This window comes from Pinus tabuliformis, chromosome 3_1, assembly GCF_031772625.1.
Source record: "Pinus tabuliformis cultivar Carrire ecotype Pingquan chromosome 3_1, CPIR1, whole genome shotgun sequence".
NCBI lineage: Eukaryota > Viridiplantae > Streptophyta > Pinopsida > Pinales > Pinaceae > Pinus > Pinus tabuliformis.
In genome coordinates this window covers 232,988,604-233,010,682 of record NC_142301.1, presented here as the reverse complement: position 1 = coordinate 233,010,682, position 22,079 = coordinate 232,988,604, and positions in this window count along the sequence as shown.

Genomic DNA, 22,079 nt, shown 5'->3' with positions numbered 1-22,079 from the left:
TCACCAAACGGTTTTTGGGTTCTTTAGAACTCATTTGCCTTAGCCTCTCCACCAATTTTCAAGGCTATAACACTTCCGATGCCACCAAAAACTAAAATTACCGTGATCACCACTATGATTAGTCACCTAAGGCTTTAGAGCCACATTTTGTCTTTTGCATGTATTCAGATATTGTAGTCCATGGGCCATATGTGTCTAAGACACGATTTTGTAAAACCAAAACACTATTTACAAATTTAATCTATGGATGTTTCCTACTTTATTTTGCTATCCAGTTCAATATGTGATGATGATTGTATATTTGCAAATGTTTGTCTAAAATGAGATTAGCGAAAGCATCTATTAATGTATTTAGACTTCTAGGGACATGTTGATATTCAATGTAGTTAAAATGTCTTTCTAAAAGGTGAACTCTCAAAAACATACACAACATAGTTGGACTTCTTACTAAATAAACATTATTTAAATGTAGCACCACGAGTTGTGAATTAAGTATGATGACCAAATGACGAATACCATGTGAAATGGCATCAGACAATAGTTTGATCACTGCGCTATACTCAACGATATTATTAGTTGAGCGACCGATGCAAATTCCTTGCAAAATCACTAACTTGTCATCAGAAGCATAGATTTCCCATGTTACGGAGAAAAGGTTTTGGATGCTACGGCTAGCACTGGCAACATAACCAACATATGGTTGAGGGAATGCTGACATATGAAAATCAAATGTAATCCAAGATATGCAGAGGCAATAGAAAACTCTCAGGAAAACACGCTAGCAAATCTATACAGTATGTACACAGTGACTATGTAGAAAAATTCTAAGCATAGTATATTCTGAGGTACAACCCATTGCGAGTTTGTTCCAAAGGAATTTCGTACACAAAATTACTTGGCCTCAGTATGAGTCAAATTATGGCTCAAGTAATAAATAGGGTGTTCATTACCTAAATCATCTTCTTGTACCAATACCATAGCAATAGTGGTAACAACCACAACAAGATACATGAAATAGTCATGATGATAATCAGGGGGATACAGTAATGATGCTTGGGCTAATACACCTTTCAAGGCATCAAAAGCATTTTGAGCAGTATCATCCCAATGAAATGGAACCCCCTTTTTTAATAAACGATTAATTAGGAACGAAACGTCATAGAAATTTAGCCTTCCCTTGTAGGCATTGTAACTGAACGAGAGAAGGAGCTAGAAAATCGAGGATTTCCTGGACTTTCAGGGGATCAATGCAGATTCCTTGTTTGGACACAACGAATCCTAGAAGTCAACTAGATTGAACACAAAAGACACATTTATGTGGGTTTAATAGGATATTATAGTGTCAACATCATAGGAATATTGCTCTAAGATGCATTGGATGGTCTTAATGACTCTTAGAGTGGGCAGGAAAATCATTAAGGTATGGTTGCACGATATGCTTAATATCGTGAAAAGCATAATTCATTGCCCGTTGGAAAGTTTCTCCTGCATTCTTAAGGCCAAAAGGAAGTTTGTGATAAGAAAACATACCCCATGGACAAATGAATGTAGTCTTATGCTGGTCAGATGGGAGTATGTTGATTTTATTGTAGCCAGAGAATCCATCCATAAACAAGAAAATTTCACTCTTGGTGCAATCATCAACAATTTGGTCGATGAAATGGGTTGGGTAGTTGTCCTTGGGACAAGCTCTATTAATATCCCAATAATCGACACATACTCAAACCATACCTTGTTTCTTAATTACAAGAACAAACTTTGATATACAATTGGTTAAAGGAACAGGATAAATGAAACCAGCACACAAAAGCTTTTCAATCTCTACCATAATCGCAACAACTTTCTTAGGATGAACCGGATGCAAACATTGTCTAAATGGCTTGGCATTCGGATATGCTTTAATTTCATGCACCACAATATTTGGATCAATGCCTAGCATATCTTCGTATGTCCAAGAGAACACATGACAAAATTCTTGAAAAAGGGCCTTGTAAATCTTAATCTCGTCTGAAGAGAAAGAGGCACCTATATGGACATTTTTAATAATCTTGGGCTTAACTGAAATGTCGAGGGGAATAGTGTCCTCAATATTTTCCAGGTTTTTCTCAGAATTCACCTCATAAATGGAGATGGGGTTTTGAGGTTCCTCAATAAACTTGGGGGAGAAATTGTCTTCAAAATTACTCTCAAGAATGTTAGGCTAAGGCAACAAATGCGAACGGTGATGACTATCATCTAAGGGTTTCTCATCTGACATCATCATCTCCATGATGTTTTTTTCGATGGGCAAGGTGTTATTGAAAGGATCAGATTGTGAAACTAAACATGAATTTGGAGAGGAATAATAACCCAAGTTTACTAAGTTGTTGTTTTTAGAATTTTTCGAACAGGCCAAGTGAATAACCTCATAAGCTAACTTACCGGGGTTAAGCGGCATACGGTCGCCAAAATATTCAATGTTGGAATTGTTAGGCACTATCCAAGGATCATATGGAATAGTATTAGATGAAAATGATCTTGATCAAATCAACCATAGGGAGAATGTTAGGAGGAGGAAGCAATAAAAGTTCCCATTAAGGACGAGTCTTTTAATAATCTTACCCCAACATTTTCAAAAGGTAGTGGGGTATTTGCCACAAGATGGATGTTTCCAATAGTCTGATAATCAACAACAAAAAAGGAAAGTTGATCAATTGTCACAATGACCCATCTGGTGGGGAAAGAAATCATCCGAAAATAGGATGAGACTACAGATGCCATAGCATAAATCCAAGTACATCCTAGTAAGAGGTTGTAATCTAAATGTCCATTGATGACTTCAACTTTTGTCGTGACTATTTTACAGGCTAATTCTACTGGCAAGGAATTGATAATTCTGTAAGGATTAAATCCTCTTCCATCAAAAGGTTTGAGCATTGTCAGTGACTAAGTAAGGGAAGGAGAACCTAAATCTTTCCAACTTGACATCGACATGATGCAAGTAGAGGCACCTTTGTCCAAAATGGTGCAAAATACATTTTTTCCTCTAACCACAACTTGAATCATACATGCAAGTTTGGTAAGAAGTTTAGGTGTATAATTCTCATGATTGAACACAACAAGGCATGAATTTGAGGGATCTACTCCTCCAATGGATGCTAATAGTGAATTCCTCTAAGAGGGACCGTTCTAAAAAATCTTGAGAGTAGACATAGCTAAAAGCATTTTGGGCTATATCTTCAACTATATTATAATTTTGTGTAGCTCTCACATGGGGGTTAAATGATGATTTATGAATCACCACTTTGGGAGGTTTAATTGTCAACTCAAGAGCAGGTTTCTTGATTTGGAGAGGACCAGGTGTGGATGGAGTAGAACTACAAGGTTGATCAGTAGCCTTTCCATTTGAAGGATTCAAATTACCATAATCTTTATTTCTAGTGGCAACTGAGATATCTTTTTGACACATGAATACGTTGGAAGCATTTTGGGAAGAAGGATGCATCTTGGGAAACCATTTTTGTCTCCTAGTTGGGGGAAAGGACCTGTCAACATGGCAGGTGTAGTGGATGTAGCTTTCAAAAATCGATTGATTTCTGCTCGATGTGGAAAATCCTTGGTAAAATGTTTGTAATACAAATAAGACAAGGCTAATGAATTTTATGCTTCTTGTTGGGAGACTAATTATTTTGCTTATCCCTCTTACCTTTACCCTTTTTCTTACTTCTAGGTTGTTGATATTTTCCTTTCGTTGATTGAATGACGTTAACATTGGAAGTACTCACAAGAGTAAGATTGGAAGGGCTTTGATCTGTCACAGTTGGAGCAAATTTTGAATTAGGTTGATTAGAAGATTTTCTCACTGATTGTTGACCGACGGAACCAATCACGCCATCAGCACTAGGTATCTTGTCATAGAGTGTGTCAGATTGGGTATAAATGAAATCCAGATATGGAGCATGAGAAATGACTTTCTCTTCAATACAACTTCACCTTTGGAAACGTCCTCAGTTATAGTATACAGTACAGATTTAATGAACCATTCTGCCAACAATTGATCAAGAATATAAGTTTTGACTATACCTCCACTCATGTATATGATCAAATATATGAATAGAGTTAGATTGCTTTAAGGAGGTCAAAAGCTCAGTACTAGTTTCGTAATGGATGGGTAATTGGACATGGGTTAGAAACGTGGTTGAAAATGCATTAAAGTTGTAAAATGAAGCTCTAGGTAATTCAAAATACCACTTAGCTACCAAAACCACTAAGGGTTCATTGGAAAAGTCATAAACAAATGGAGTCATCATTTCAGGAGTTTGACGAGGACTCGGCAATTTGGTTGGAATTTTTGGCCACCAAGGAGAATGAAAAATCATATTATTCATTAGCCAGGAGAGATATGGTAACTCTAGCGTTGCAATGAACGATAATTTCCTATTAAATTCCATTTGAGGAGGTTGACCTTGTGGATAAAGGTTAACCGGTGGTGGAGGGTATCCTAGATACGATGGAATGGGTTGAGCTATGGGCACTTGCATTCCACCCAGATAAGGAGAAGTTTGATAAATAGGATAACCGAGACCAAGTATCCCAAATCCATGAAAATCTTCATAAGACTGGAAAGGTTTCCTTTGGATATATTACCCGTAATAAGGTATTTGTGTTATAGTTTGTTTAGATGATAGGAATTTGTGGGATACCTTGGAATGGTTGCCCAGATGGAATTTGCATCATTCCAATACTAGGATGATTGCTTAACACCTATGGCATGCTTAGAATAGGTTGGTTAACTTGCATATGTGGGATAGTCTGACTAAGTGGGTTAAATAGACTTTGTAATATACCTTGAATAGGATAGGTAGACAAGATTTGAGAAATCCCAGATACCGTTTGATTAGTTTGTATTTGAGATACAACCTGAACAGGTTGACTCATTTGAAGTGTAACTTGGGCAGGTTGAGGTATGGATTGAACAAATTGACAAGTAGGAACCTGAGGCCTAGCTGGAGCATGTTGATAGGTTTGGATTTCAGCTAATAACAAACTAGGTTGAACAAGCAAGTTAGAATTCCAAGGAGTAGCAACTATTCTTGGAAATGTAGCACCCATGTGAAGAGGACTCGAATAAGGTGGAGCACCAACTTGTAGCATTATATTTGCAGAATAGAACATTCCAGCAACAAGTTTCCCCCCTATTGAAGGATAAGGAGGGAATGGAGGCAACTTATCCCCAAGAGGAGGCTATCCAGTATAAGATGGAGTAGGTTATTGTAGGTGTCCTAATCCACTTAGAAATGCACAATATTGTTGATCCAAAGGAGGTTGGCGCACAATAGGTTGAATAGGTTGTGAGGCATCGTTAAGGAGGGACCAGATGGTATTCCAAATGAATATGGTAAATGAGAAGTCCAAGAACTAGTTGACGAACAAGAAAAGGTTTCGGATAATGACTGGTAGCTAGGTGGCACTAACGGACCACCATACATGTGATTTTCTAGTGAAGTTACAAACATAGAGGATGTTGCAACTTCAGTCGACTAACTCATGATAGCATATACAAGTTGAGAAATCGTTACTAACTCGGACATGGTTAGACTTCTCAAAGGAGTTTTCCTATAAAGATAGAAAAATATTGGTACACAGGAGGAAAATCTTGTTGTAATGGTATGTGAATAAGAGTTTGACAGCTAGGAGAATCCTCTTCGATAATTTCCTCTATGCTCAAAAGACCAAGTGGAAGTTGTTTTCTATCACGATCCAAAAACAAAGGTTGTGGTTAAGATAAAGGCAGAGAAAAATAATAATAAGATCCTAAAGTAGTTGGTTCAGTTATTTGTGGTTCCTCAGGTTGTAAAACCTAAGATTGTAAAGTGTCTGAATCTACAAATTCAGGTTCTATGACTTCAGGTTCTAATGTTTCAAGGGCTTCAGTTTCAACTACTTAAAACTCTCAAGTTTCCAAAGAGGTAACTTCGGGTTCGGTATTAATGGGAAGTGACGATTCTGGTTGATTATCTTCAGATGTGGTTCTAGAAGCGGTAGATTCGAATGTACTAGGTTAGGTATTTTTCATTTTCTTATTCTTACGACAACCAAGTGTTGCCTCTGGAGGTAGAGGAGGCAATATTTGAATTCTACGTGGACGTTGGGGGTGTTCAGGGTGTTCTTCCATGGTGGATTAATTAATTTTAGAAATAAAAACACAAATAAAATAAAAAGGGGTAATTAGGAAAAAGGTTTTACCAAGTCACTGTGAATTGCAATATATCATTGTCGGTACGTGCAGGAAATCTCCCCCAATGTTGTGTTCAGTGTATCATAGTTAATAAGGCAATTGAATCAGTTACCTATGGCAGGATTGCAACCTAGTGGGGACTTCCAAAATATACTCAGAGGTACGTGGAAGTGTAGTTTGTAGTAGTGTTGTATAATGCGTAATTGTATGATGGCGGTGTTCTGATATACTCATATGTACGCGGAACACCGTCCTATATACCCGATGGTAGGTGGAAGAGCATTCCAATATACTCTGATGTACATGGAAAACCAACCATCCCCGAGATGTAATGCTGACAATTAACGACAACTCCTACGTTTAACGACATCATAACTCGTCTTCTATCCTAGACCACTATGTGTGTCATTAATGTTCCAAATTCTCCTTAGGTTAATTGAATAAATTTTAAAGTTGATCTTGATTTAAGTTTCAGTTTCAAGGCTCATGAAATGAATTCACTTGAACTCCTATAATGTAACTAGCATGATTAAAATAACTCTTTTTCGTTCAATGAAGATCTATCTAAGGGAAGGAAGGAGTTTCAAACAATGATGCAACAAACACAAACTTTCTAATTAAGATCTTCAAATGTAATATTCCAATTCAATTCAAAGCCCTAATTCATGAAGAAAAATGAAATATTTTCTTTTCTTTTCCTTTTTCAATTTTCAAATGCAATGAACAATAGGATGTGACTAGATTATTAAATCAAAAGGATTCACACAGATTGAAACTGTAATATGAAATTATTTTATCAAATCAACAATCAAGGCAAGTGATCAAAAACCCTAATTGACAAGAAGAAACAAAAACAAGAAAACTCTCATCAAAAGGAAAACACACTCAAATTTAAATAGATTGTTGGCTTTATAGAGACATTGACCAGTTTAGAGACTCAGGAAAAAACATTGCAATCAAAACAAAACTCAAAGCAAGGCATAAAAATGCAAATTTTTGCATCCTAAAGGACCATCATAGGCTATATGTGACAACTAGTGCAAGTCATTGCACTTACAGAGAGAGACTGGTGAGCTGGGTCGATTTGTCTGAGAACAAAAAGTGTGTGGGGGTTGATTTTGGTCAAAAGGCGAAAAACAAACCCTACCAAGCTTAGAATTATACTTTCCTAAGACTGATAATTGTCTGAAAAAGTCAAATTGAGTCGTTTTCAAAGGTCCTAAAAGACTAGGCAAAGGAAACCACTAAAGGAACATCTCATTCCCTAGTAAAGTCACCAAGTTGTTTAGCGAATAATCTCCTTCTGCAGACAAAAGCAAACTCCATAGATCTAGTGGCTTGATCTAGAAACAACAGAGATAAAAAGTATTATGTTTTCCTTAGAGATTTTAGAATATGGAAGAAAGATTTACCTGGAATCCAACGCAAACTCTCCTCTTCTCCTTGCTTGTATGCTCTAGCTCCAACTCCAAATGCTAAAAGTGGAACCTGCAAAACAACTAAAACAAGCCAAAGAACTAAAATGTATAAATAACATATACTAATATCTCTAAACGATGATTCAAGAAGGCATTGTTCTACATATGTATAAATGAGACACAAGTATAGAAAAACAAAGCACTTTTTGTATTAATGAATTTTAGGAGAGGATACAACCCTTGCAAATCTTGACCTTGTAGATATCTCCCAAATATCGTGTCCTTCCTTTGCCACAAAGAAAGCCTTCAATCACAACTCAAGTGCATGGATGGATAGTGGATCCCTAGGCACAAAGTAGTAGTATGAGGGCATAACTAAGAGTCTTCAAAAACCAATCCAAACTCTATGAGAGGCAGTGAATTTATAGGATAAAAGAGGTGGCCTAGGATTTACAATTCTAGGACTTAGATCCACATTAGAGGGAGGATAATTTCTAGGTATAAGAGATAAGACCTCAATAGTAGGATTTCGAGATCTAATCCAACATTAAATAATTTAACCACTCGGGAAGCTTCTAGAAAGAGAAGATTCCAAGTTATTTTTTATTTTTACTGAATTCTAAAGGCCATCACACTTGAAGTAAAAGAAACATGCACTGGTTAGTGCAGTTTCTCTATGTACAACTTGCAATAGTGTAGTTTGCATGAAGGCTAAGTGAGATGGGGCCAAAAAATAGGGTTTTGAGCTATTTAACCCATAATTCTTAGAATTTATGGGGAGAGGATGCTCTTGGCTTTGCAGGGGATGAATGAAAAGTGTCAATGGATGTTGATTAATCTAGTTTCAAGGCCATTTGATTGGATGTAACAAAATGACCTATAATACTCCTATTTCCCCCCACCCCCACATACTTTTTATGATTTACCTTCTATTTCCCCCAACACCCACACCCACATATGTTGAGGTTGGAGTTGGGGGTAAATAATAATAAAAGCATAAAAAACATTTTTTATTTTTATTTTTTTCCGTCTTATTTTGTTATAGGGGTTGAGGGTGGGGATGCAGGGAAATAAGAGGGAAAAAAAAGCTTTTTATGTTTTCCCTCTTATTTGCCCTCACCTCCAACCTCACATATGTCGATGGTGGGGTTCAAGGGAAGTAATATGGAAAACATGAAAAGCAATTTTTATACTTTCTATCATATTTAGGGCTAGGGGCGAGGGAAATAAGATGGAAAACATATAAAGTGAGGGAACATCAAACACATCAGAAATACTACACAGTATTCTAGAAGAAACACTCAGTATCAACATATAAAGTGTTCTTTTATGTTTTCCAACTTATTTCCCCTCACCCCTACCCTCACATATTTTGAGGGTGGGGGGTGGGGGGAATAAGATGGAAAACATAAAAAGTGTGTTTTATGTTTTCCCTCTTATTTAACATATGTTGTGGGTAGGGTGTGGGGAAATAAGATGGAAAACAAATCAACATTTTTTGTGTTTTCTCTTTTATTTCCATAAGGGTGAGGTGAGGAGAAATAAGAGGGAGAAACGATTTTTATGTTTTTCATATTTTTTCACCCCACCACCATATGAGAGTGGGACTGTAGGGAAATAAGAGGAAAAACATATAAGGCATTTTTTTAATGTTTTTTTAATGTTTTCCCTCTCATTTCCCCTCACCCCTACCCTCACATATGAGGGTTGAGGGTGGGGGTGTTTTTTATGTTTTCTCTAATATTTCCCACCACTACCACCCTCAAACCTCGTATGTGAGAGTAGGTATGAAGGGTTTTTTGTTGGAAACGTGGTGTTGGCATTTATTTCACCCCTAGAGACAGTTGGCCACTTAAGGTTGGTGTTAATGTCAACATTCTTTGTGTTGATTGTCTGGTGTGTTGTAGAGATTCCAAAGGCTATGCAGGTCCTTAAGGAAGTGTTGAAGAAGTGGCATCAATTTCTGGGTAGCGACATTTGAAGTTTCCATCATTAAGTGCATGAACATTCATTGTGGTCAAGCAAATAGCATTTGTAAGAAAGGCAACCCATATTTTCTTTGGAAAAATTGCATTTGCAGCCCGAATTATGCATGTCGAACCTGCGGTTGTGTCTATAGGATTTAAAAAGGTAATCCACATGATTAAACAAATGAAATTGCTCTTGGTAACGTTTGGAAGCTTCGCTTGACATGGTACATAATAAGTACATTAAATTTGATCCTCCAACGCGAGTGTGAAACCCTTAATGGTTTAGTTATGGGTTAATCGATACCACTTGGTACACAGTAATTGAATTAATTGTGGAGAAAATGGATTGATCGAGTCACAGTTAATTGTTGAGCGTTATGCAGTGCATTCATTGGAGTGATCTGGTCCATATGTGGAATCGATATCCAAGCAGTTTGGATGTATTGGTGGTGTTAGTGAATCAATATTGTATTAATTGCTTAGTGATTGATTTTGTAAATCACTTGAGGAGTTGGCACCATCGTTAAATTTGTTATGCATTGCAATGATCGAGGGTTCGATTAATGGACCTATTCTCATAGTTGAAAAAATGGTCGATATAAGGTTGTGTGCATGAATTTTTTGAGTATTGGATAGAGGTTAAAAAAGTGAATGAATGTGTATCTCTGATGGCATGTACGCAGAGGACAAAGTAATGCGCATTGTGTGAGAAACTGTGATGTCAGAAATCTATTGAACATGGTGTTGTTTTTCCACAATACTGGTTTCTGGGATAGAATCTTAAATCACTAACACTAATTCAAGTATCACAACAAGTCTACTTTGCATGGTGTAATATAAACAATAGTAAATCTAGTGCACAAAATATACACAAATATGTATAATAACTCAACTTCATTATATTAATCCAACTGAATAATACAATAATCTAGGGTTTGGTGTTTGTCGTGATGACCACCAATCTACCCTGAACAAAATATTATGACTGTCTAGTTGATGTAGAGCTCCTCATTGTTGCCTTGGTTATACCTTGTACACATCTTCCCGGTCCTTCGCCTCCCCATTTGTAGCATCTTCCTCTATCAATGTTCCAAGTCCATTTGGTCAGTGAATCTTGGCTCCAATCTGCTCTCTCGTTGACCGTTTGCCTTTCAACGCATCAACACTTCAAGAATCATGTTGATTTGTTCACAACTTCGTTTATGAACAACTCTCAACTACCCATTGCTACTCCTCATATATTCAAGGACTTCATTCCACTATAGTCTTCCCACATTGCTCCAATGAAGGCTAACATAGGGCATGAGGGTTGCCGCCTATCACCATCAAATGTCGCTTCTCCAATGATGAACACAGATTGCCACAAACTGCTCCTCTGGTTGATCAGACCTATGAGCTCCAACAAACTGCCTCTCCTAGTAGACCTTAGTCCATCAAGGCACTACACATAGGGCTCCACACTTGGGCACTTTCACATTTCCCTCCAACAGACCACAAATGCCTAATCCAACACCAACAACTAAAGTCCTTCAGATTTTCTCAAACATCATCCAACTAGAGCTTTGAAGATCTTCCCTTTTCATTACAATAGAGGATCTATTGTGCAAATCTAGGCATCAATAAACTGTTGTAGCACCTATCCACTGGTTAGGGCATCCAACCACCTATGAAACCCTTCCTCCTAGATATCAAAAGACTTCACAAACAACCCATCCAATCTAGTCCAAAACAAGACCCAACACCTAGTAATAATAAAGGAGAAACATACCTTTATAAACTGGTGTTAATGAATTGAAGATTGATCACTGGTTAGGGCACACCTATAGTCTACACCAATCCTCCAATTATGACCAACCCAAAAAACATTGCAGCCCTATACCATCCACAAGTCTAGAAACTCGTTGCCTAATATGACTACTTCAACACCCTGAAATAGGGTTACTTAGCCCTCTAAACAGCCACTACAAGACTGCGGCCAAGTCATCATAGAACATCCACCCTATCAAACTATTTAAGGAAGAGAAATCACGCCAAAACTAGCTCAAAACAACTCCCTCTCTAATCAGCCTTCCTGTAGATTGCCTCGCTCCTCAAGACAGTCATAAGAGAGCCCAAACATCTCCTCTCTCTTTCGTTCAAGAAACTACTAACCTACAACCCAAAATATAATTGTTCTCCACCTTATGTGAGCTCTTATCTCTCACATTTTCTTTATCATGTGTTGCCTACTGATGGTAAGAAATGACTCCAACTCACCTTGTATTTATACTAAACATGTTAGGGTCCTGTAAGTTATAGGATCTCAAGATGATTGAGTATTTTGTATTTGTGATTTCCTATTGTACATAATTTCAATATTCAAATGATTTCCAAAATATGTGAAAAAAATAGAAAATGAAAAGAGGGTACGTTAAAAAATAAGTAAGAAAAAGGAAATAAGAACCCTACAAAATAAAAATAGAAAGCAATACGGAAAGTGTTGCAAGTCTAAATGCCACTACTGATAAATTAGTTCTTTTAGTTCATTATCAAACAAGGTTGTGTGCAATTTTTTTTTTAATGCCACAATGACTAAATTTCTGTTCAAATCATACAGTTTAATCATGATTGAACACATTTAAATTTATGTTGAATAGGTTAGTGAATAAAGGTTTACCAAACACTTTAATCTTGGTAAATAAATAGCTAGGTAGAAATAAAATTGATTTAACAACTTAATTTGAATCAATGGTGAAATAAGTGATAGGATAAGGTAGATTTTCATAAAAAAAAAAGTGATCTGGGTCTGCTAGTTTAAATGCACCCTACAAAGCAAGAAGAGAAAATGTTATCTTAGAAAAAGAATTGAAATAAGAGGGTAGGTAGAAAAAGAATGGTGATTTCAGGGAAAGCATGAAAATTTTATCCTAAGTCAAATTCTAAAGGTATTTTCATGCACAGGAGGAAAGCAAAGAGATAAAGGTTTATTCTAAGGCTCGGGGTATCAAAGCACATTTGGTGCATTATCCCATTATTCATAAGTTTCATCACTCGACCATCATCCCCCGATAATATATTTCATTCATTTGCTTACCGCGTCACATGCCCAATCATATTCCATTAAATTATATCCTTACCCCACCATATGCCCCATCACATCACGTTTAAACACCACCACTTTTCACCTCATCTGAACCTGCCTTTCTCACATCTGACGACCGATATTATGTTTTGGCCCCCCCTCACCATCCGAACTTTACCAATGGGGGGGTGGGGGGTGGTCCCAAAAGGGCGTTATTCAAACCCGCGCCCACCGCAACGTGTCAAAATCTGATGCTTTCGCACACCCCCTTGCCGGAACCACTAACCACGTCCCCCCCCCCCCTGAAAACTATTTTCTCTGCCATACAAAACCACTGTCCTATCCGTTACGCTCCCGCCAATCCCCCCTCGCCACCTCATCTATCTGTTGCTCCCACCAATCACATCCGTTCCCTCCCAAATAAACCCGTTAAGTAATTAAATTACTTAACCGCTAATGCAACAGACCCCCGCCATCATCAACGGGAAAGCCAGAAAGCTATAAACTCCCTCCTTTCGCCCAATTGACGATTATTGATATCCAACTTTGCCAATACCATTTTATGTGACTAGTTTTCCAATTCAAATTGCAATTGTTTCACTCGGCCGAGCATCACACCTGTTAACTTCCATTCAAACTATTACCTATGTTTTCCTGTCTGCTTAAATCTGAGTCCTCTTTGCACCCTATAAACCTACACAACCAGGATTTCACTAGAATTCTCATCTTAATCTGATTATGCCTCCTAAAGATAAGGCACAGGAAGAATCCGTAAGTCCTCTGATCCACCCTCCCATCGATTTTCACCATATACCTTTGGCAGACAGGGACTATAAAATCCATGAAACCCTGTGTGAATTTGTTTTATTTGAAATGTATTGCTGGCTAGAAGACAAGTTCATTGATAAGTCTGACGATATTAGATTGTGGTAATCCAATTTTCCCCATTATATCTTTCCCCATACCCACACTGCCCCTGAATTCGTCAGGAAATATCAAGCTTGTTATCTACCCAGTCAAAGAGTTGTTATTTCCCCTATTGGAGAAATTTTATTTACCATAACTGTCCAATCAATAGATCAAATGATGCAAGCTCCTGTTGCAGAGAATGCCACTCCTTTCTCTCATGAAGCCCTCACTGAATTGTACCAGAAACTGGACTTCACAAAAAGAGCCAAAACCATTGAGCTTTTCTTGACTGAAGATGCCCCTTTACCCAAGAAAAATCCTCCCTATCCATCCTCCATTTTCCCTGAGAGAGCCAAGAAGATCATCAATGTCACTTCCTACCTCCTTGGTTATTACTCAGATCAGTGGGTAGATGAGGCTATTGTAGGTTTTCTTTCTATTTTCTCCACAGATTCCAAGCCTTCCATCTTGTTCAATTTCAGCCAATTCCTTGTAGATTCCATCCATGAACAGTTTGTCAAATTCCAAACTAAGGAAGTATTCAAATATGCTTCTGTGTTAGTATACATGTTTTTGTATTTTCAGGGAGACAACCTCAAGCTTGCATTACAAAAGTTGGATGAAGAGGGAAATCAGCAATCAATCATCTTCTGGACTACACTAGTAATGAAGGAGCAAAAAGAATACTCATACAAACAATTCATAGAAATGTTTGTACATCTAGCACTCAGTCTCCTAAGCAGCAGTCTAGAGCCAAGAATCAGTGAAGAAATCAAGAAAATTTTGTAGTTATCAGACCAAGTCAAAACAGGAGATTGGTATCTTTACCAAAATTACACAGAGCTAAGAATATATGGGTGTGAACTTGCTCCTTACAAGCTGCCAAAATTTCTCCCAATGAGGATTTTTGCCTTAGAATACATTAGGAAAATGCTCAATGTTGATGAGATTCATTTTGTGTCTACCAAGAAAAAATCTCAATTCAAGATTAAAACACAAATAGGACCTTTTATTTGTAACAACAGGGCAGCAGGGGAAGAAGCAGACAAATTGCTGAAAGAAATGCAATTCAGCTCAATTTTACATGGTCATATGATCCATTAGGGGTCATCTCCAAGTTAAGGGTAGAGAAAAAATCTACTCCTTATTTTCATACATCCAAACCAAAGATTGAGAAATATAAGAACCAACTAGAATGGACTAAAAACACTCTAAAAGAGGCAGAGGAGAAATTGGTGTCAACTTCAACATTACGGATTCCTGTCACACAGGAGAAAATAGGAAAAAGGAGAAGAGAAGAAGAGTCACCTTCAGTGACTGATATTCCCAGTGAAGACTTCAAAATCATGTACAAGAATAGGATCAAGCTCAATTCTAAACTAAACCTAAGCAAATATTCATCTCAAGAGGATACTATCACCACTAAAGAAACACCTCTTTCCTCACTAATAGGTGATCAAACTACACTTTCTCCTACCACTTTGACAACTTCACAGTATCAGCAGCCAACTATGAAAACCATCACATCTACCGTAGGGGAGACAGAAAAGAGAATATTTGATATATTCAAGGAGATTAAAGTGAGAAACGAAGCTTTAAATATCATTACATATAATCAGTTCTAGAAGCAGACTTCCAGTTCTCAAAGGAGACTAATGTCAGCCTTTGACTCTGAGAAAGGAAAAATGCAGATGACCTTCCTCCAAGCACAGATACCACAGCCCAAGGAAACGTCGATTACAAAAGGACTCCATTTGAATTTGATGTGAAAGACACACACTCACTAATACTGCTATGAGTTTGTCTAAATTGCAGGTTACTTTAGCTAATGTTCAGTCACAATTGAAGATGGAGAAAGCCTCTTCACTTTCCAAATATACAAGGATCAAAACTTTGGAGGACTTGGTAATCAAGATAGGATATGATCCTACAAACATCAATGCAATAGAGGAGATCATAAGAAAGAAGAATACTGACATAGCAGCATTGAGAAAACAATTGAAATTACCAGCCACAAAAGATTCTCTGGCCAAAGACATGATGAGGCTCATCATGGAACAAAATGTACAGTTGAAACAAATGGAAACAAAGATGGAGAAAATAATCAAAGAAAAGGAGCAAGATGCCAGAATGTCTATTGTCCCTTTGGAAGTTGTACCTCTTACAACAGTTCCTACATCTACATATTCTACAATAAACACAGGGAATGTTGCAGATCAGTTGCCATGTGCAGTGGAGAATATGTCTCTTGAAACAGAAGAAATTAAAAGGTTGCCAGCTCAAGTTAATATTTTACAAGACAAGAAGGAAAAGACTGAAACTCTCCATCCAGCAGATCTACAGAGAGCTCAAAACCAGATAGAAGCATGGCGGAAATCCGCAATCGAATCCTCCATTGGTCACACACTGGCCCAGGTTAAGGAAATTATTTGGAATAATATAATTGAAGCCATGGATGAAATTTGACCATGTATTCAAATTATATTTGAATAGAAAGAGTTGATTGAGAAAGCCAATCAGGCCATTTCCACTATTAACAATGAGTTGGGAAATATGCCTGCCAGAGCCAACAACATCATCAAGTTTTTAAATTCCAAAAACAGATATGAGTTAGATAATTTGGGAGTAGATGACAAGACAAAGACAATCTTGGAAGTGAAGAAAGTTCTTACAAAGAATAATTTGATTATGTAGCTCACAAAAAAATGTCACAGTTTTGAAATAGCAGTGAACATATTTTTCACCAGAATAGAGACATCAACAAAGAGGGGTCTGCCTTTTTTATTTGTAATTAATGACAAACTAATGACCAGGGAAGATTATAAGAAAAAGATTCAAGACATTGCAAAGGATACTGCTAAATCTTTCCACATTAAAGGTGCTATGACAGAAAGAGTTTTTTTCAAAGCTATCAGCAACATTATGTTCATTCAGCATGAGATAAAGGATATATTCATGGTAAAGCCTACATTTGCTAAATATACTGAGGTATATGAGATCTATCGCAAGGCAACAAAAATCACCATTCCAGATGAAGAGCAGTGGGATAAACTATGTGAATTTCAAGATTAAAGAAAAGATAAGCTACATCCAATGCAACACCCAAATTGTGGCAACTCAGCAACTGTTCTCCGCTCAAATAGTGCCAGACATCCAGATCACTTCAACAAATTCACCTTTTTTTTTGTCACATTACTCATTCTGTTATTTTGTAGTTAATAATAGATTTCCATGTCAATGTGGCATTCATTGTAATCTTTTTGGAAATTTTGTTTAAATACTTCATTCATTCGAAGTATTGGGGGTCTGTTCCTTATTAGTATAATTTTTCTATTCAGCATTGTACTTTTTCCACGTGGCTAGAGTGTCATTAATACAAAGAATTTCACAGGATTCGTGTGCTGCAATTTACTGGTGATGTTTTTCTTATTGTAATTATTGTTTTCATTGTTATTCTTTGTGTTATAATCACCTGAAAACCTAATTGTAAAATAGGAAGTGTGAAAAATAAGATTTGTTAATTGAACACCTTATTTGGACTATTTTACAATCTGTATGTTTTTTTTCTAAAGTCTAATTGAAAATTTCTTAAATTCTTTTCAATCATTACTGAAATCACATCCTCCCCATTTCATAAATTCACTTTAAAGATCCAGTAAAAGCAACTATCTTGCCCTGTGATTACTCTTTAAATATATTGACGCAATATCCAACTTTATTTGACTCCATAGCCCAATGGAAAGAAAGTAATTTGATCAGATCAACCAACCAAACCAATCAACCAAATTCAAACAAACAACCAAGCATAATTATAACTAGCCTAAGATCATATTAAAAAACAAAGTTAAATCTTAAAGAGAGATCCCTCTCTCAAGCTGGCAGGGCTAGATCCCAGCTTCAAAGTGTCTAATGTATTTACTCCCTCAACCTCAAAAATACAAAACGATAACAAAACACAAGGGCTCCATTAATTCGTCCAAGAGGGCTTAACAATTGTCATAAGGTCCCCAAACACCAAGTCGACCTTAACTCTGCATGCACATGCCCACACTCTAACTTCAAAAACTCATATCTTGATTTGTAGACCTCAGATTTGAGTAATTTTCGTTGCTCCCAGTTGCTCTTGGGATCCTCTATCAAATCAAATCATCACATATCCAAAAATCCTCACGAATTCACACCCACATGCTTGGGTGCAAATCCCACAGGCTTGGGTTTCACATCCACAAGAGCTTTTATGGTGCTCCAACCTCCAAACCTCGAACCCTAGTGCTTGGAGTACCTCCTAAGCTACCAAATCTCAACACAGTGCCCACGAGTTGAGGAGAGATTGACTCCAAATGCATATGCAGTTGAAATAATTTCAATGCAGAGGTTACAAATGATGAGGTGCAATGGTGTAGTCGTGGGTGTCATCTGATGTAAGTGAAAACCCAATGTGTGAACCATGTGCATATAGAGTCATGTAATGCACTTAAGAGATATAGCGAATGGATTGAGTATGTGAGCATCTCATGGGGCCAAGATATGTAGTAGAGATGGAAACGAAATGAAGAGATGTTGGTGTGCGTACCTATAGAGAGTCAATTTGATAATGTGAATTTGAGTCAAGTGCGCACAAGGACAAAGTCCAATATATACTTGTAGTTGTGTGTTAAAAAAAAAAAGAAATAGTGCATAGATCATAATGAATTTTCTAGTTCGTTGATGGAGTTTGGATGTAGAATGTCTTGCGTATTTGCATGGCTCATATATATACACCTATAGAGTGCAATTTCAAAGAGTCTTATGTGCATGGACATATTTATATGCCTGTAGCTATGATGGAGTATTGAAAGTGTGCATATGACATATTAGAGAATGATGAGGCTTGATGTAGAGACAAAGTCTATATTGCTTCCCATAGTGGTCACTTGCTTTGTAGTGTTGACATGATTTTGTTGCAGGGGTTTATGGCTTGATTGTATTTGCGTAGTTTTATGTTAGGGTATTGGGGAATTCTGCTAGTGTGTTGAATCAGTTTGTTATATGGCTAAGAACTTGTGTCAATGAGAGATATGCATTGTTGTTAACATGTGTATGTTGGTGAGTGTTGTCAGTGAGGGTTTATATGTTGTTGGTTAGTGTCATGTCTAGTTTGCAGAGATACATTAATTCCACATGTATGTATGTTACTATCATTGGTGCCAAAGCCTTATAATGGTGGGTGAGAGTCTATATGTTGTTGTAGTGTGCGTTTGCGATGATGTATTGGGTTGCATGTGAGTCAGAGAGTTGAGTTTCTAGGGTTTTAGTAGATTGTTTGTATACTAGGCTATGATGGGCATATTTTTGAGTTGCTATTGAGTGTGAGAGAACAGTTTGACTATTGAGTTGCAGTAAGGTTGAGTGTTTGTATTCAATTGTTGTTGAGCCTATTGTTTTTATGGGTCCAGTATGAAAATGGGATGAAATGTGGCCCATAGTTTGTTGTATTAATTTAGGTGGATCCTATTCTAAAATATTGTGAAACATGGTCTGCAAGAGAGCATGAATGTTGGGGCCTTCAGTGATGCAAGTGGTGTCTTTTAGATTCAGGGTGTAGCGACATCCTTCAGGCAGTGGCCTGAGAACTTGGGAGTAGTGGCTTCCGTCCAATGGTGGCTAGATAAACTATTGGGTGTTGGGAAATCCAACAGGTGGTTCCCTGAAAAGTCGTGGGAGTAATGGCTTCCAATAGGTGGTGGCCTACAAAGTTCAGGAGCTGGTGGGTTTTGTCATGTAGTGGCCTAGAGCGAGAGTTGCTCACATGATTAGCAAGTTGTGGCTTGCACATTAGTGGTGGCTAGTGCATATTCAAAACAAGATTTTAATCAATGAAAAGAAGATGAAGCAAAGCAGAAGTGGATGGTGATTTTTCTCCCAAAGGATTTCCACCTTACATATGGTGTTCCCTTGCATTTGTTGATGTATTGGTGCTCATGGTTATCTATGTTTGTGTTGATTACTGCTTATATTTATGATCATGCACATGTTGTTTATGTTATGTTGTTGGATAACTAATTGATTATTCAATTGATTGTTAAACAAAGGGTAAAAGGTAGTAAAACTTGATCAATCCACACAATATTGATTTACCCCCCCCCCCCCAGTATTGTCAAGCTTCCAACAATTGGTGTCAAAGCAGGGGATTTCAGATACAACTTGATTGCGGGAAAGCAGATCCGAGTGAAAATTTTGAATTTTTTTTCAAAATGAATCCCCAAGGAGTATCTGTCCTCACTGTTGCAAAGTACCAAGTATGGAAAGAAAAAGTTAAATATCAATTATTAGCTCTTGTATCTGACATTTGTAAGTTAGGGTGTGAAGGTTGCATAAAGGATCTTATGCTAGCTAAAGTGTTGTAGCAAAATGCACAAGCAAGGTGTATGATCTATGAGAATCTCAATAATCCAGATATAGAGAAGATAGTCGATCTAAAATCTGCTAAGGAGATTTGGAACAGATTGAAGGTGTTGTATGCAAGAGACAATAACAATGGAGAAAAGAATAGAAAAAATAAAAATAATAAGGGCTCATAAAAGATAGAATATCAGCTTGAGAAGACTAGTCCCTCTAGCATGACTGGTGCAACTGATAAATCAAAAAATGGAGGTGCAAGAGAACCAAATCTCATATAGAAAAATAGATCTAAAGGTATAAATGTTGATAATTTAATTTTGAGTTATACATTAGATGGATCTGATGTTAGTCGTGCTGAGTCAAACAACCAAGTTGATGATTATGATAAATTGATGCTTCTTCAATCTGAATATGACTCAGCTTATGGATGTAATAGATAGATTATCTGTTGAGGTTATAAGACTAATAGTTGCATGCAAAGATCAAGAGAAGTTATTGTAGATCTATGACAAAAATGAGAAGGAGCTCAAGGAGGAGATCATCAGTTTGAGGACCCAATTGGCATAATGGAAGAAGTTGAAGATGTTAAGGCCAATCAGCTGAAAGAGAGATAGGGTCAAGTTGAAGAGCTTCAGGTTGAAGTTGTCTCATTAAGAAATAAACTTAAACAGAAAGACATCCATCTCAAGATGGATAAACTTACGAAGGCCTTGGATAGTTTGCTTGGATATGTCATGTTTTGCAAGAATTTTTAAATTTAAATGAATTTGGGGCATTTATTAATACACTGAGACAATAGCAACCAAACATGTTGTTTTTTGGCATGTGAAGTTATTCCAAGGCACATATGCACAAAAGCTTTGAAAATTTGGTTTGAAAGAAGCACCTTGAGTTCAAAAGAGAAGTTGCCTCTTGCATAATTCTTGGTTATATATATAAAAACCAAATTTAAAAGGTTGGATTGAAGGAAGTGCCAACGTATTAAGGCTTATAAAGTAATTATGTTGGTTGTATAAGCGCTTAAGGCACATGACAAAGTTATATGTGGAATATAATTAAAGCATTGGGGTTGTGGTAGTTGCACACTACAAGTGGCATAAAGCACTCAGCTCAATAAACGTTGATTCTTGAAATTTTGGATTAAAGGGAGTGTCAAATTTGATAAGTGGGTTAAAAAGGAAGCACTAAATTATAAAACATTTCGTTGGTAAAAGTGTATTTTTAGTGAGAAGTGAGTAAATCAAGTCAATAGCAAAGAAAGAAAATTCAAAAGTTGGGATTTCAAGGAATTACCTAGTTCAAAATAAAGATTTGTGAGGTGACAGCAAATTTCAAAGGAATAGAGTGTACCAGAGAAGAAAAGAATCACATAGTAGAGTTCAGATGGGATTGATGTCTCTTGTAGGTTAGTGTCTACAAAAAAACTGAGGGGAGTCACATCTCATGTATGTTGGTACCTACAAGTTTGAGAATTTGAGTGGATTAGTTTCTTCTGGAGGTTGGTGCCTATAAAAAATTGTCAATTAAAAGATTTTTTGTGGTTTTATCCAAGAAGGGTTTTCCTCATATGTCTTGTGTTTCATGATTTGCTGATGAGATTGATGTTTTATGGTGTTTGGATGTTTAAATAAGTAAAAAAAGTATTATTTTGATTCAAACCCCCTCCCTTCCCTCTCAGTATAATTGTAAATCCAACATTTAACACATGTAACAGTTTACTCCCTCACAAACCACCAACTAGTCATTTAGTTGGCAACACTTGTTTTAAACAAGGATAACTAATCAACTCCACATTCACAAATAACAACCGATAATAAATGTCTTCATTACCAATAAATCACTAAATTATGATAACTTTCACCACTTTCTAAAAAGAAGAATAAACTTTTAATTATTTATTTTATCTAACATATGAACAACCACACAAAATGAACACTCTTATACACATAGTAAAATCAATCTATTTTTTCATTGTCGATTTATGAAAGTGTTTAGTAGGTTTAAACCCATTGCACTCTTTTTATTCTTACTATACAACAACAAACTCTTATAGAGTTATGCCATCCACTGTACTATAATCTAATAAATATTTTTAATTAGAATCAAAACTAGTATCCATATTT